Source organism: Melospiza melodia, chromosome 8, assembly GCF_035770615.1.
Source record: "Melospiza melodia melodia isolate bMelMel2 chromosome 8, bMelMel2.pri, whole genome shotgun sequence".
NCBI lineage: Eukaryota > Metazoa > Chordata > Aves > Passeriformes > Passerellidae > Melospiza > Melospiza melodia.
In genome coordinates, this window is record NC_086201.1 from 30,994,305 (window position 1) to 31,010,344 (window position 16,040).

Here is a 16,040-nt window from a genome sequence, read left to right on the forward strand (position 1 = left end):
GCCATGCCTAAAAAATTTGTTTAATAAGGTACTCCTGAAATTTTAATTCTGCCTTCTCTTTACCACAATAAAAAGAAAAAGCTCATCCTTTATTTCCCTAAGTTTGATTATCTCCAGCAGCTGTGAAAGGGAAGACAAGAAGTTTGGAAGACTCAGATGCCAAATTTAAGTGACTTTAACTACTGCAGTTACAGCAACACTTATTTAGCAATTACTCTGATAAGAGAGGATCAGTAAAATAAACAGATTTGTTCATGTTCCTATCATTCCTACTACTGCATGAGGAGAGAGGAGCAGAAATAAAGCACTAAGTGGTGTCTCCTCCAGGTGTGGCCAAGCCCCAGAAAATACATCAGCAATACAATGAAGACACAAAGTTAGCATAGTTATTAGGAAGATACCAATTTTTTCAGCTCCTTCTAAGTATTCTTTATTCGCTTGGAAGGAAAACCAAATGAGCTACCTTTTTTAATGCCATCCCTCCCAAAACTGCTTGAGGCATAACTGTGGGTGGATGATCAGGGTCCATGCTGTGCAGCAGCAGTCTCCTGTTACCTTGTCTTGCCCAAATTTACACCTTGGCTACCCAGGACACATTTAAACCTTGTCAGAGATGAACTTTTTTTTTCACAGAAATAGAAAGAAAGGGGTATTCCTGTTAAGAAAAATACTGGACAAAGCACTATTGCCCTTTTCTGTTACATGCCAGTATGTTTTCAGTATGTTTTTGCCAGACATTGCACAGCAAGACAAATGCCCCTCTTGCACAAGAGGCAAGGGACAACCAATCACTCACTCTTTGTAAGCAAGGCAACTTTTTAGAGTCTCAAAAAAGAAATTTGTTAAAAGCCATCCTATTCTTTCCTCATAACTGTCCAGAAAGAGTCACAATGAAGACTGGTTAAAAAAACTAGCACTTTACCATGAAGAAAACCTCACAGAACTTGCAGGAACAGCAGCTTGGGGCTGCCACATTCTGAATGCGGACACAGTCATAGCCAGGAAAAATGCCAGCCATACCAAGACACCACAGAAAATGACTAAGGAGTGCTTCCAAACAATATTCATTGCAATTTCCAAACAATTCATGCTTCTTACTTGAGTCAGATCTAATATCGGAAACAACAGAAACATCTGCAGAAAGCATCAGGTACAAATAAAGGCAAAATGAAAGAGTTATTTTCATAATCCTTAGCTAATTTTTGGCTAAGTCACTACTTGGCAGATAGTAGTAGCCAGCATTCCCTGAGTTTATAAAAACAAGGAAGTATTGGTAAACCAAAGCACACTAAACAATAGCATGGCAATGCCACGTGCACTAGAAAACTGCATGCCTTATGTCACTCCATTGCTTCATTGGGTAATAAAATGTTGTCTTAACTGCTTGATCCAAAAATATATCACAATTTTGGCACAAAGTCAAAGTCTGGAGCATCAGTCTACCAAGAGGCAGAGTTATGACAATGCAGCACGAACATTCCATATTCCTCCTCCCATGGTCTGAGTTGGTTACCCCCTCAAAAATCAGAGATAAATTCTGAAGAGTCTTGTAAACTTAAATCAAGCAGAAATTGCATATTCCAACATCCATCTGTTACTCTAACTCAGGCTTAAAATGTAACAGTGTAACTATGACTTTCTTTCACACACAGAAATAAGAAAGATTTTGCCAAAGGTCCATCCTCAACTGGATGGATAAATTTTAGCTAAAGCATCACCCTGAACATTTTAGATTTCTACTTTTTAAATTTTAAGAGAGAACACAATATTTTGCATATAAAACACTAATATACACATTATTGCTATATGAATCTGACATCCATTTGCAAGCAATCTACTGTTTGTTCCACAATTTATTTCCCATTAATCAAGTTCAGAGTTGATAACCTTCCACCACAGGCACAAAACGTATTTCATACCCACATTCTCTTTCTGATCTCCCCAAAAAGATTGCTTATTTAGTTACTTCACAACTATTTGAGAAGGGAGAAACCCCTTCTGGATGCAAACAGCCTAGTCTTACACAGGATTTGATCAGACCACTACTACAAGAGGATATGAACACCTTGCAACAGAGTTTTAGTTGTCTCTCATAACATTGAGATATAGAGCATCAAAAGAAGCAGGAATGTATTTGCAAATTCAAAATAAGATCTAAACAAACCCTTCTTCCTATGATCATAGAAGTATTTAACTCCTAAACTCTATAATTAACTTTATAAAATAGAAGAAGGAATTTGAAGCAGATTCCCACCCTGTACTGAACTAACGTGCAACAAGTTAAAAACCTTATTCAGTTCCACTGAATTCAAACTGTGAGGAAAGTTCTTGCTACAATTCACCTTTCTGGCTGCTCTGGAAGTCTAAATGAGACTCCTACTTCACCTGAATACTTTATTAAGCCACTACTAAGCTGAAAACTTCTTGGGAAAACTGCACAGAGTGCACATGTGTATCAAGATATGAATCTGTCTGTTGTGGAAAACATTTCTTTCAAATACTGGATAATAAAACTTTTATTACAATAAAGATGAAAACTTTGCATTTATAATTACTGTGTCAATACATTCCTGTAAAACAGAACTCCAGCTTTGTGATTAAAAAATCAATTCAAGCATCACAGATGATAATTGCTAAACACAAGGAGTTTCAGACACACAAAGTACTTATTGTCAAGATGCTGCTGCTTAATGAATACAATCTAACAAAATCTATTTGTGAAGGCTGTGTTTTGAATAATGCACTTATCTGGTTGTAGAGAGAACAGTTCTTAAAACTTGAAGCTTCAAAGAGAAGTGCAGCACTTGACAAGCAGTTCAAAAATTAGAACTGCCTGTATTCACAGAGCAACACATACTGAGTCTCACAGGCCTATCTCCTAGGAGAGAAATCCACATTTTACAATGGTTTAGGCCTTTGTTGCACATGTAGACACTTTATGATTATTAGATTTTCCATATAGAAGTTCTGTCGTTCTTCTTTTACCAAGTCAGCAGTAAATATGACAACATCAGCTCTCCAAGAGCTATGAATGTTGCATGTCAAATTAGACAAGTGTCTTTTCCTCCTGTTATGCTCTATGAATCTACCTTCACTCCATTATGGATTTTCCTCTCAAATCTCCCCTCCACAACTCCCTGACCATTTATTTGGGACCAACACACGATTCTCTGTCCCAGGTAGCTGTCAATTTGCTCCACAGGAAAGTGAGGGTCCAATATTTTAACAACTGCTGGGCTGAAACGTGTTTTTTTTATCCTATATTCTTAACCTGCTGCAGGTGCAGCAGTTAAATAGGAATAAATTTTTAGATATTATAGAAAAGTACTGTATTTGAGTATGAAAATGTGCTTCCATATTAACTATGTTTTCTTTAAAATATTTCTGAACTTAGAAACAGATGATCATCTAATAGAAACATATTAGAATTACTAAATGTTACAAGCCACAAAAAAAACCTACTAAACCTCACACACTAAAGAACTACAAGCAAATCACTTGCTGCTTGTCAGGCATAACCTGCCAAGCTATTAGCTCTCATTTTGAAGCCTTGCATTTGCTCAATGGCTGACCTGCACATTGCAGAGCCTTAGCATGAGAAATGGCTTTTAGGCTCAGCTGCTTTCTAAGTGCCATCCATCATCAGGAAAAAGAGATTATTCCCTTTACAGTCGGCTACTTTGCCAAATTCTTCTGGCTCTGATCCATCCGTCACACCCACGGCACCCTGGGGAAAAGCAAACCCTAGCTGTGTATCACTCTGCTCCTGCTGAAGAGCAGAATGAACAGCAATTAGCATTTGATGCCATTTATGAGGAAAGTGAGGTGAGAAGACAGCTCTATCATTTTCCAGCCTCACTCCCTGCACCAGCCAGGCTGGGAACTTAAACTGGAGGGGGGCAGAGCTGGAATATCCCATGGTTTGCATGACAGAACCATAAACACACCCACATGCAGCAAGGGCCCTTTGGAAGCCCTTCTAACAATACATATACACATACATTGTCACTGATGCAAAACACCAGGAGAGGTACTGCTTGCTGAACCCGAAGATGGTCTAGGAAGGCTCTTGTGCTTTCCAGTAAGGCTTCCTCCCCACACTTTGTTTATACTGAAGAATTATAAACAAGATTCCCTTTCAAATCAAAACATCCGCTCTTGCGTTCGCAGCACAATGAACACACTGCAGAACAGATTTATCAGCAACGGCAAAACAAACCCCAAATCCCTCCAAAGGCAGCCTTTGCCTGCCTGTTTTGCCCTAAAGACTCTGCAGAAGGGTGTGCCAGGTTAAGCCTTCACCCACAGCGTCCTGTGAGCACAGCACACTGCAAAGCCACCAACACAGCAGGTTTTTGCAGTCAACAGGCATTAAAACAGATGGATCCCAAGGGTTCTAGCTCCTTCCCCTCCAAGAAAAAGGGAGAACAAGAAAGAGGTCAGGACTATCAGCCCATTGTTCAAATCCAGGTCAAAATTTGACTTATAGAATAGCCTTTGCTTTTCCTGACTGGACATGGAAGAGGCTAAGGAGGAAGATTACAACCACCACTTCTCTGTTCATGGTCTGTGTACAAGAGTGCAGTCACCTTCTGAGGAAAGGCACAGCCAGCTGGGCTCAGTTCTTCTCTCCTTCCCTTTAAATCCCAACTTCACTCATGCAGCCACCAGCATGCAAACAGTTTCACACTAAGTTAAGGATGACCACATCTGTTTGGGTCTCTTTGCACTTCCACTGCAATCTGTCTGAGTAATACACACCATTAACCTGCTTAGTGAAAACCTAGCAGGAAAAACTTGGAAATATTATCCATAAACTGAGCAGTCTTTCAAAATGGTCTACCACTGGAAACACAAATCTGAACTTGTGTTACTCCTTTGAAAAATATATGCCCAAACCACATTCCAAAGGCATTTCCAACTTAAAATGTTACTACTCTTTACTGTCACACACCTACTGTGCCAGCAGAAAACAGAAGTCACAAGTTTAAAAGATTCTCAAGACCCTCACACAACACACTTGGAAACTAAAGCTGCCGCAAAAAATGCCATGTCCTCTACTTCACAGTCAAATAGCAAAAAGCAACTAAAGCAGCACTGTGGGTTTGGGTTTCTTGAGGGAGGAAGTGATGGCACGATCCCTCCTAATACCCACCAAAGCAAGGCATTTTCAGCACCAATTTCTTATCTCAAAGTCAGGCGGCAGCGGACATGAAATCAGCTTGAAAAATCAGAAATCATATGTCCTAGCATGGCCCATCAGCCTCCCCTGCTCAGTGATAAATGAGAGGGATACCCCATGCTCTACCAGCCCTGCAGCAGCTGCAGCAGCAGCCCCTGCCCAGGCTGGGCTTGCACTTGCAGGAGGAGCCCAAGGCACCGAAGGACTCCTGTGCAGCTGCTCTGAGACAACCTCTCTCCAAGCAGCAGCCTCTCTCCAAAAAGCTGCAGCCAGGGCAAACAGGCAGCATTGGACTGGCCCTTTCTCCCAAGAAACCCCAGATTGACACCAAACCTTCACCTTGTCTACAACTAGGGCCACTTTGTGACCAACAATGTCCTCTTCTCCACTGCACAAAGGATGGTAGCACCAGACCACTAAATCCTGGATTCCTTCATTCCTATCCTTTCTTCAAATGAAAAATTCAGCACCTCTCATACAAAGAGGACTTTTTTTGCCCAGTGCCTTCCTGACACCTGTGTGCCTTTGTGTCTTTCCTCCTTTAACCATGGTGAAAAATTGATCAGGACACCACAAAGAGCTTTCACCTCCCCACAACAGGTGGATGCCCTGTGCAGCTTGTGAATCTTGACAGAATTCAGAGGAAAAATGACTCAACCTCTTCCTTAATCCCAGACAAACTGCTTCCCTGGTAGCTGTGCTGCAGTTATTGGCAATTCCCAGGTAGTAAAGAGGAAGTAAACAAGATGAGGGAAGCAAAGGGCTGGAATTCTCAAATGTAATAAAGGAGGGAATGTTATCTTATCTGCCTGGTTGTTGCTAACTAGGAACCCAAGTTCAATCCAGCCAGTTTTGACTTTTTTTCCTACCAAGACGACCTATTTCATTTAAAGAAAACAAGTTGCCTTTGAATTGATGACAAACTGCAAAAAGAAAGTTATGTAAAGTTAACAATAATAGCACAGAGACAGCATTATCATTTTTGCCAAAAATCCCTATACTCAAACCCTTCCCCAAGCTGAACAGACTCCATGTTAATTTAATTGCTTTCAAGTAATTAAATTCCACATTAAGTGGGGCTAATCTATGCTGCTTCAGCCTAATTACTATCTCAGTTCCAAAAGTTGGTGGCTTTTTTTCCCCAAAAGGGATTAAAATGGAATTTATTCTTTAACATTTTAAGTCTCCAGTTGTCTGTCAGGTCTACTGAATGAAGCCTTGTAGCACAGTAATATGGATACAGCAGAAAATTCAAGGCTAAGTCAGTCTTGCTCTTCCTGTATTTATTCTGGATTTTGTTTGCTATGCTAATTGAGGCTGTCAGCTAATGACTTCAGTACACTGTTACTAATTTGTGGTTTTTCTTTGTGAAAACTAAACTAAATTGCCTCTAAATCAAAAGGAAGGGCATCCATACATGACATTGAAAGGACCATTTAGGTTCTAAACACAGGTTTATCAACACATCCTCCTTGTGCCAAGGGATACTGCCTACTCCAAACTTTAGTACAACTCAAAAATCATCAAGAGCTGCCATACTTGAAGCTAGTCAGAGGTTTACCACCTTGTCCTTAAAGATGCTTTAGCACACCTAGACAACCCAATGGATGAATATAACTCATGCAAAATTAGATCTGTTACAGTGAAGGCTTCTCTTATGGTGAGAACATTTGGATGTGTAGAAGGGACTGGAAACTTCCTTTTTCATTCCATACTCCATTCCAGGCTCCACTGTTTTTTCTCTCACTCTAGATAAATGCAAGCACCGCTTTATAAAAGAAAAAAATATTAGTAACAGACTTTGCCTTTTTATAAACTTAAGTACTGGATTTCTTCCTTTCCAATTCAACCTAATAAGCATCCACTATTACTGTGCAAATTAATAATAAAGACAGATGGGAAGTGGGGAAGACAACAAAGTCCTGCATTATTCCCACAGGTGGGGTTAAAGACAATAAGACAGAGCTGGAGCTCTGATTAATGCCACTTACAGTATATTTGCCTACCCCTATGGAACCATAAGAGCACACCAGGCTTTGTTCACGAAATAAATAAATAAACCAACAATTCACAAGGCAGTTTTTCATTAGATATTTGGCATGCTAGTAAGAGTAATCAGGGAATATAGATATAAACAACAGCTTTCTATTCATTCTGTCCCAATAAATAAGGCCCTGGAAGAGTGCTCACTGTAACTAAATGTATCTAACAATTTTCACAGTGCAAGTACTAAAATTTGAAGCTTTATTCTTAAGCAGAGAGGCAAAAGCCAGAAAAAAAGGCAAGTAAGTGAAGCTCACACAGACTCTTACACAAAGAGTGACTGTCCCATGTGACAAGCACATGCAGAAAGAGCCCATTTATATTTCTGTCTCCAACAATCACCGCTGAAATCTATCTTTAGGAGCCTGATCTCAAGTTCAGAAGACTTTCAATATACTGCTGATTCTGCAGAACTCATATTTCTGGGCTCTTCATCATGTCTCCCTATTTATGCCATAGGCCAACATAATCTGGGGCCTGGGAACAGCAGGGCAAGGGCTGGAGACAAAAAATTCTGCCTTGAAACACCACCTCTTTATAGACAAGGTTTATCTATGTTAAAAACAAGCCCCAAAAAAGGAAAAAGAAAAAAAAACCCCACTAAAACCCCAAATGAGTCCAAAATAACTCAAAAACCTTCAGCAACCTCTTTCTATAACATTTCCATTGAGCTAAGAGCCCAAAGCTCATATTTAGAGTATCAGAACATCTAGCTATTTCTGATTTATTTCTCAGAAATATTTTAATCTAGAAACTTCAGCTGTGATGCTTTACAGGTGCCAGAGCATCATCACTTGTTACACAGTTTTATTCCCCACTCTTGAGAGCACAGTCCACACTGTTTACTTCTGCTCAGGACACAGTAATTGAGTACATCGTCCTCTCACCCCATACTCCTTTATTTCATCACATACCTTGAATCAAAAATGCAATTATATTCTTCTAACAGAAGCCATGCAGATTTAAATGCTGCTTCATCTTGAGAGAGAAAAAATATAAAAATGTTTGTAAGGAAGTCAGGTAATAAAAATACCACAGTTTTATGGTAAGTCTTGCTAAGACTTCATCAGGAGCAAATCCCTACCTAGCTACTTGTATATCTTCAGCACATGAATTTGCTTGTCAAGTTCTAGAAGGGATTCTCCCTTCCCAGCTCCCCAGAACAGAGCCTGCAATTTATGCCAGCCACCAAAATCCTACAGGAAATCCTAACCACAGTCCTATTAATTTCAAAATCCATCTGACCTAGCCAGTGACACTGGTTCCTTGTACCAGAATGCAACAACTTCAACGGAAATGAAATCAACAGAACAAAGTCAACAGAAGGTCACAAGTGTCATTTTTAATTACTACACTTGCCCAAGAAACTGACCCAGTTAAAAAAGCAGATTTATGTTCTCTCAAAGCAGTGATGACAAACTTACTCTGAAGTCACATCACCCAAAGCACTGACAAGTACATCTGCATGCTCTGTGATCTAACCCAGTCTGGCACTGAAATAAAAGTAAAGCAACAGATAAAATAAACAGCCTGTGCCAGTGAGATAAATAATGGTCAAGACAAGGCACATCAAGGAACCATGAATTCGTAATAAAAGTTGACATAGATATGTGCTGGAAAGAAAGATTTTAACTGCAATCATCCAGGATAAGGATTAGCTTACACCATTCCACAATTATTATGGTTTTATGTGCCCTGCAGTGACAACAGAAACATTCAGACAGCAAAAGGACCATGGGTGTTTACAGATTTTCATCTGTGTAAACAGCACACTAAAACCTCCTATTGGAATATTTCTGTTCCATCAACAAAGAAATTAAATCTATTCACATCAGATCAATATAAGGGATTAGCTGTTTGTGTTAGTAAGCACATTTGTCTGATCAAATGTAGATATACAGTAAAGCAGAAAAGGTTATTACTGAACCTGATCTAGTGGTTCCCTCCACTCCACGTGTCTTGCATCTCACCTTGATGTTATCTGTCAGAAAATTCAGAAATCACAATCATTAGATTAAACTCTCAGTAACTCATTAAATGATTTTTAAATCTTCAATCCATACTTGCATATATTGCTAATACTTTGGACATCAAGTTTACCTGGCCTAATAATTTGTCAAACTTGAACCAAGAGATTATTTGAGGTACAAGTGAACCTTTTTAAACACACAGAAGAAAAAATTGCCAGTGCCAAGGACTAATTAACTCCCAAGGGTTGAACAAATACAAGAATTTTGGGGACATGTGTTCTCTGGGACACATGTACACTACAACTGTCCCAAGAATTTCCAAGGCTCTTATGAGACCTTATGACAAATGACTTAAGTGCCTTCTTTGGGCAATTTTACCATGTCCAGTACAGAGGCTTTGTGTACACAAACAGCACAGTGTTCAATACTCTTAGCAAATGCACTTTTTCCCAAATATTACACATTAAAATGGGAGTTTTCATAGGCATATATATTCCTCTTAAGTTATCAAATGTAGAGAAATAAAACAGAAAATAATTTTAAGTGGCCTGAAGAGGTCCATGTTAAAAACAAAGTAACAACACACCCCAGAGAAATTAAAAGCTTTCCAGTGCAAAAAGTGATGTGTTCACCACAGCACAGTGGGCACAGAACAGCTCAGCAGTCCTTGCTCTATGGGTTTATGTGCCTGGGATAAGGTCCACAGGTCACTTTTCACACTTGTCACAGGAAAGGACAATTTGTTCTCTGCCAGCTGAACTCAACATCCAGGAGAAGCCCTTGATCTTTTTCACCACTAGGAAAAGTCAGTATTTCTGGGATCCAGCCAGTAAAGTCAGGCAAAGGCATAACAGTGACAGTTAATTACTTGCTAATCATGCTTTGGTTCCAGGATGAATGCCACCAGAAATATTTCATTTATTCTTTTCATTGATATTAGACATTCATTGTTACAATTACAAAAAATTAATGTTAACCATCCTAGACTGTCTCTAACTGACAAATACGTGGAAAAAAAGCTCATTTTTGTGTCTGCAGCTTGAAGGGATGATTCCACAAACCCCATGCTGTTCAGAGCTGATGTGCAACTGAGAAAGAAGTACAGAATTGAGAGAAGCCATATGGCAAAAGTAAAATATTTTAGTGTCAAAACACCCATCACAGCTGAATTCAAACTTATCACATTCTTCACACTTTTGAGACATGAGATCCAGAGACTGGTCAGAAGTGTGCAATTTTCCTACCAATTTTTATGGACAAGGGTCAATGAATTATTTTTTCTTGACAGGAGTGTGACATTTCAAAGTTTTCTTTCACCACAGAGCTCTCTGTAGTTTCAGAGCAGACAAAGAGACTGCCTATTTCCTTTATACACATAGTTAGGCAATAAAAAAACATTCCAAATCATTTCAGAATTAATAAGACAAGCTTCATGTAAACATCAGCATAATTTAATTTCCAGGCTCACTTATGCTTAAAGAGTTCTAAAACTCGAATGTGCTCAATATGAAATGTTAAATATTTACATCCCAGCTGACAATGACCTTGTGTTAAATTATTAGGGAACAACAGAATAGTTGATGTTGCCACAAGCATGGGTTATAACTGGATATGCTGGCAAACACAAGTAGATGGATCATTACAGAGCCATAATTAATGGCCACTGCCATACATTGGGCCTCCAAACACTGCCTGTCATCAATATCTATTAGCAGAATGCTGCAATATAAACATTTATAAAGCAGACACAATACACCAGCTAAACCACTAATGCATGTAATTGCTAACACAGAGCCATATGCTGAAAGTTCATCTCTCTTTACATTTAACTTTTACAACCTAGGCAAGTCAGACAACTGTCTAGCCCAGAGTTTTCCAAAATTGCTTACTGAATAGAAAACTGTAATCAGCTGCCAGTTCAATTGTTTTTACAAGATTCTACATAAAACAAATGAGGTCTGTTGCCCTGACTTGTGAAAGAGCTCCAATAAATGCCAATTATAAGAGCAATTAGGGGATCAAATCTGACATCACAGGTTTCTCTATAAGATATTAGCTCAATGACTTTTTTATAAGCTAATTAGTCATGGTCTCTGAACAAGAAACAGATGATCCAAAAACAATGATTCTGCAATAGTGTTGTCAAACCCCAGCTTTCCAATAGGAATTATATCTATGACTGTCAACTCCTTCAGCTATATTAACAATAACAATCTAAATTATGAACAAGAACACATGAAGTGTTCCAAGCATGATCAGCTTCTGTAAAGTTGTTAAAAATCCTGGATTTACCAATATTTCCTGTGTCAGAAGCCATGCTGTTAATCAAATGTGAGAGAAATCTGCAGGGATTGCACAACAGGAAGAAGGAAGGAATTCCCCTATAATACAGTGAATTTGCCTCTTCCTAAAGGAACAGAGGACACAGCAAGAAGTGGGTGCTTCAGTTGAAAATTCCTGTCACAAAAAGGCAAGCCTGGCCACCAGCACAATCCAGGAGAAGAAAAGTAGTTTGATTTTCTGCAAGTCCTCTGTTGTAAAATGGCAAAACGTTGTCTATATGATCATAATTGGGATTCTCTTACATGTAACCATAATGACACTGTGTGATTATGCAATGACCCCTTTTCTGTAGGCTATTGCCTTGTTCAGTACACAAAATAGAAGCAGGTCACCAAATGAACATCTTGTCTCATGGTCCTTCGCAAAGCCTGGTGCATTATTTGCCACCAATCCCTCAAAATGCAGCCTGTCCAGAGGACACCCACAAGAAACAGCTCTCTGGCAGCTCTCACCAGAGCACTTGATGGTCCACAAACTTGAGTGTGTTTCAAAAATAGCGTTGTCCTTATTTTACATTCAGCCAGTGTGGCAACCCAACAGAAGAGAATTGAGGCTCCCAATCTGAAATGATCATCAAGCATTTTCCTGTCTCTACTGAGAGGCTTAAACTCAGCTACACTCAAACTGATTTGCTGCAGGTGCAGTAAAACCTGGCAGAAACTACAGAAACAACCTGCCAAGGAAACGTGTGCAAGCCCTCAGGTGTTATTTCCTAAAGAGCTATAAAATGTGGAGTACTTCATGATCAAAGCAGGCTGCCCTTGATTTCAGGTATGAGAGTCAGCACTTGTTCAAATCACAGCCAAGAGCGAGGGGCAGGTATTTCTAACATCAGCAAAAAGCTTCCTACAGCACCTTGAGCACTATTAATAAGGAAAAACAGGGTGATGTTGGGAATCACATTCCCCAGAATTATGTTTGACTGGTTAAGTTCCGTTTCAGGGTCTGGAGAGGGCAATAGGTTTTCAAGGAAGAAATTCTGTCTGTCCTACGCAAGGATAGAAAGGCAGAATTTGTGTTTGTGCGGGAGCACACTGACTTATACATGAACACATTTTTTTAGAAAAACTTGCCACCCCACAGAGAAGCCACATCAAATCTTTAAGCTAATTCTCACACAGTAGCAGCCCAAAACAAACCAGGCAACACAAATTTTATATCAAGCCACAGTTTTCTTCAGCCTAACATACAGGCAGAACCCTTTTTCTTCATTAAAATTACAACCTAGCTGATATGAAAATTAACCTAAAGGCCCCTCTGAACATGCTTCTTCAAATAACTCATGACTAAGTTACTCCAGATATCTTACAACACATCAAATATGCAATGACACAAGCGCTAGAAAATCTAATAAAACTCTAGCAGTAACAACTGTCAAGAAGCTGTAAAAAGTACATGAACATGGTCAGAATCTAATGGATGTAGAGACAGCCAGACAGGGCACCAAGAAATACAGAATTATACATGGAATAAGCAGAGAGGCAGCAGTGCATAGGCACAGCATGGAAACTGGATATTTCCATGGGTTGCCTTTCAACACCCCACTGGGAATGATGCCCTGAGACCCACATGACCTCTGAAACCTCACACTGGTTACCTCCATGCCTCCAACACCCTCACACTCCTGAATTGCCTCAGGAGTGAAACGTGCTGACATGGCTCTGGAGGTAAACCCACAGCATTTCTGGAGTGGAGCTGCTCCTGGTTTGCTTAAGCCACAAGCTGATGTGTTCAGTTCTCTCTGCACCCTGGAGTGCAAGTTCATAACCACAGGAATTGGGACTGGACACTTTTCTTCATTTAGAAGACTTTTCATAGAGTCACAAAAGTTGTCATTATATACATATTTATATTTCCCCACTTCTTTACTCCTGTTAAGGAATGTGTCGGTAACCATATGATAATGCTGCATGGAGTGTCAGGGTTCAACAAATAGAACTCAACATAAGATTTTAAAAAGAAGCACCACATGCACCACTGAAAAAATCTTACAGTGACTTACAGATAGTAATTTCAGCAGAAGACTTGTATAGTGTAACTACATATATTCTCCTACAACCAATTCAAGAAACAACACAAAAATTGAAATTACATTGGCTTTACTACTTTACAAATCAAAACCTTCATTAGACACACCCCATGTACAGCCATCCTCCCTTACAAAGCTACCAACTACTCAGATTTATCTTAACAAAAGCACCTCCTCTAAATGAATCACCATCACCTCAAGAACTGTTAGTCTACTAATCGAGACTGGACCTAGTGACATACTTGCTAGGCAGCATGGAATGATATTTCTATTACACCTGGACTATATAAATTAGGACTGAAAATTCTGGATTTATAAAAACCAAGGCTTCTTTTTGGGAGCTGAATATTTGTCACTGAAGTTCACAAATACAACAAGTAAAATAGACTACTTATTATAACTAAGAAATATTTTTTTTAAGTAACCAGGATCTCAGTGATGAAGTATTCAGACAATATCAAGTAGAAATATTCAAATGTAAGTAAGAACAGACATTTCACATAAATTTTTGACTGTAATACACAATTCAGCTCGGCACACTGATAAAAGTTATCCAGAGCCCAAACACTAAATTTTGTGTTCATGTAGGATGTAATATGCAGAGAGACTTAAGAATATCTTCTATTTTCAAGCAATAAATATAAATTAAAGCTGTGTCAACAATATAACCAATGGACTACACAGATTTAGGTGCATGAAGCTTAAAGGAAAAACCTTTACTTCTCTGCCACAAATGTCCCACTTTGTATCATAACAACATGTAATTTGTTCACTTGTGCAGTTTGAGCCAGGAGGTGTCTTTTAATCCTTGTTTCACCACAAAGAAAACTTCCATCATATTCTTTGAATTTTTAGTCCAGAGTTCTGTACAATCCCATATATTCTCCTTTCACAGATATCACCACATTCAATGCACATTTTTGGACTGGAAAAGAAGCAGGACACTGATGGCACCATTATTTCAAAGTCCAGGATGTCAGGGTTCATGTATTCCATTCACTCATATTGCATATAAAGCAAACAGTTTTATAACTGAAAACCTTCCCCACCACTATGATTACTGCTATGACAGAAAAGACAGATAATTTTTTTTTTTGTTGGATGGTGGTTTTCTTACTTGAAAAATGGAGGAAAACATATTTTAAGCATCTTATCCGTAATAGTTACCATAAATCTCCAAAAAGACTGGCTGAAACTTGAGATATTATCACTTCACATCTTAGCGTCCTGTTTGGTGTTTAGATCAGCAGTGTATTTCAGCTAAAATTATACACAGTGTTGTCTTCAGGACATTTGTATTTCTCATCACAGAAGAGAACAATAATAGGAAAAACCTCCTTTGTAAAACATATTAAGTATTAAAAAAAAAAAAAAAATCACAAGGGCTAAAAACATCCCATCCATGACATCACTGCAATGCAGCAGATGAAAGGAAATCCATTTTGCACAGGACTCATCTTTTCATCCAGAGGAGAACACCAGCTCATATTTAAACCCAGGAGGTCTTGGTACATCTTTATCACCTATCATGCACATCAGAAATGGAAATCTGAGTATGTGGAGAACAGCAGTGGTCAGAGGAAGAGAGCGTTTGTGAAACAGCGTAGAGATGGAAATTGCATCCTCATTGTTTGAGTCACACCTATTCCTTGTTTCCTCCTGAGCAACTCCAGACGGGGATCAGGCACAAAGAACAAATGTGGAGGTATTTTTTCAGACTCCCAAGTCTTGATTTCATCAATTAGGTTATCACTAACTTCTGTGAATGAACTGGGAGATGCAGATGGACATGCACATTCAGTTTCAAAAATGTGGCAGAGAATTAGAGGTATAAAAGGAATAATGGAGAATATTTAAAAAAAAAAAAGGCAGCTAAAACAGCTAACTGAAAAATACATGAAAGCCAAATTCAATGTTTTAAAATTTTATCCAATTGAAATGAATCATAAGAAAAAAAAAAACCTTGCAAACATGGACAAAATAACAAATAAAAAGCAGCAGAATTGCAGTATAGAAAAGGTACAAATCAAACAAGCACAGCTGATGAAGCAACCCAGTGAACAACAACATCCTAAAATTCTTTCATGTAATAAGAGCAACCTTCAAAGCCTCCCGATGGACATTACTACATAGCTGCTTGCAAGGGGAGAACAGACAGAGGCAGCACACAAGATTTCCTCCTTTAGTTTTTGGTTTCATTTGAATGCACCAAAGCATGCCAAGCCATAAAACCTCCAAAAAATAAATACAAAAGATGTGGCAAGTCTGAATCTTGTGCAGATAGAGGCAGAGGTCATTCAGAACATTGCTGAACCAAGAATATTGAAATGACATCTGAACACAACCAAACTATGCAGCTTTAAAGCTGTCCAGATTTCTGAAGGAATATTTGTAAGAAGAAAAATTGGCTGCAGAACCTGGGAGCATATGGAATGCATAGAGGCCACCTACAGCAAACTGAGAATTCCACAGA

General features: G+C 38.9%; 1 protein-coding gene across 6 annotated transcripts in view; it reads right to left on the reverse strand.

The window, feature by feature from the left end:
- Window positions 1–16,040, reverse strand: part of GULP1 (GULP PTB domain containing engulfment adaptor 1) — a 143,249-nt gene that overhangs the window by 114,855 nt on the left and 12,354 nt on the right. For 4 of the 6 annotated variants that reach the window (XM_063162548.1, XM_063162549.1, XM_063162544.1 and 1 more), the window contains exon 2: window positions 9,153–9,206. The exons of 1 other annotated variant lie outside the window; for it this stretch is intronic. The gene's annotated coding sequence lies outside the window, so the exon portion shown is untranslated. Of the gene's footprint in view, window positions 1–8,597; window positions 8,637–9,152; window positions 9,207–16,040 lie in introns of those variants that run through there. One more of the 6 variants, XM_063162546.1, reaches the window with a different exon arrangement.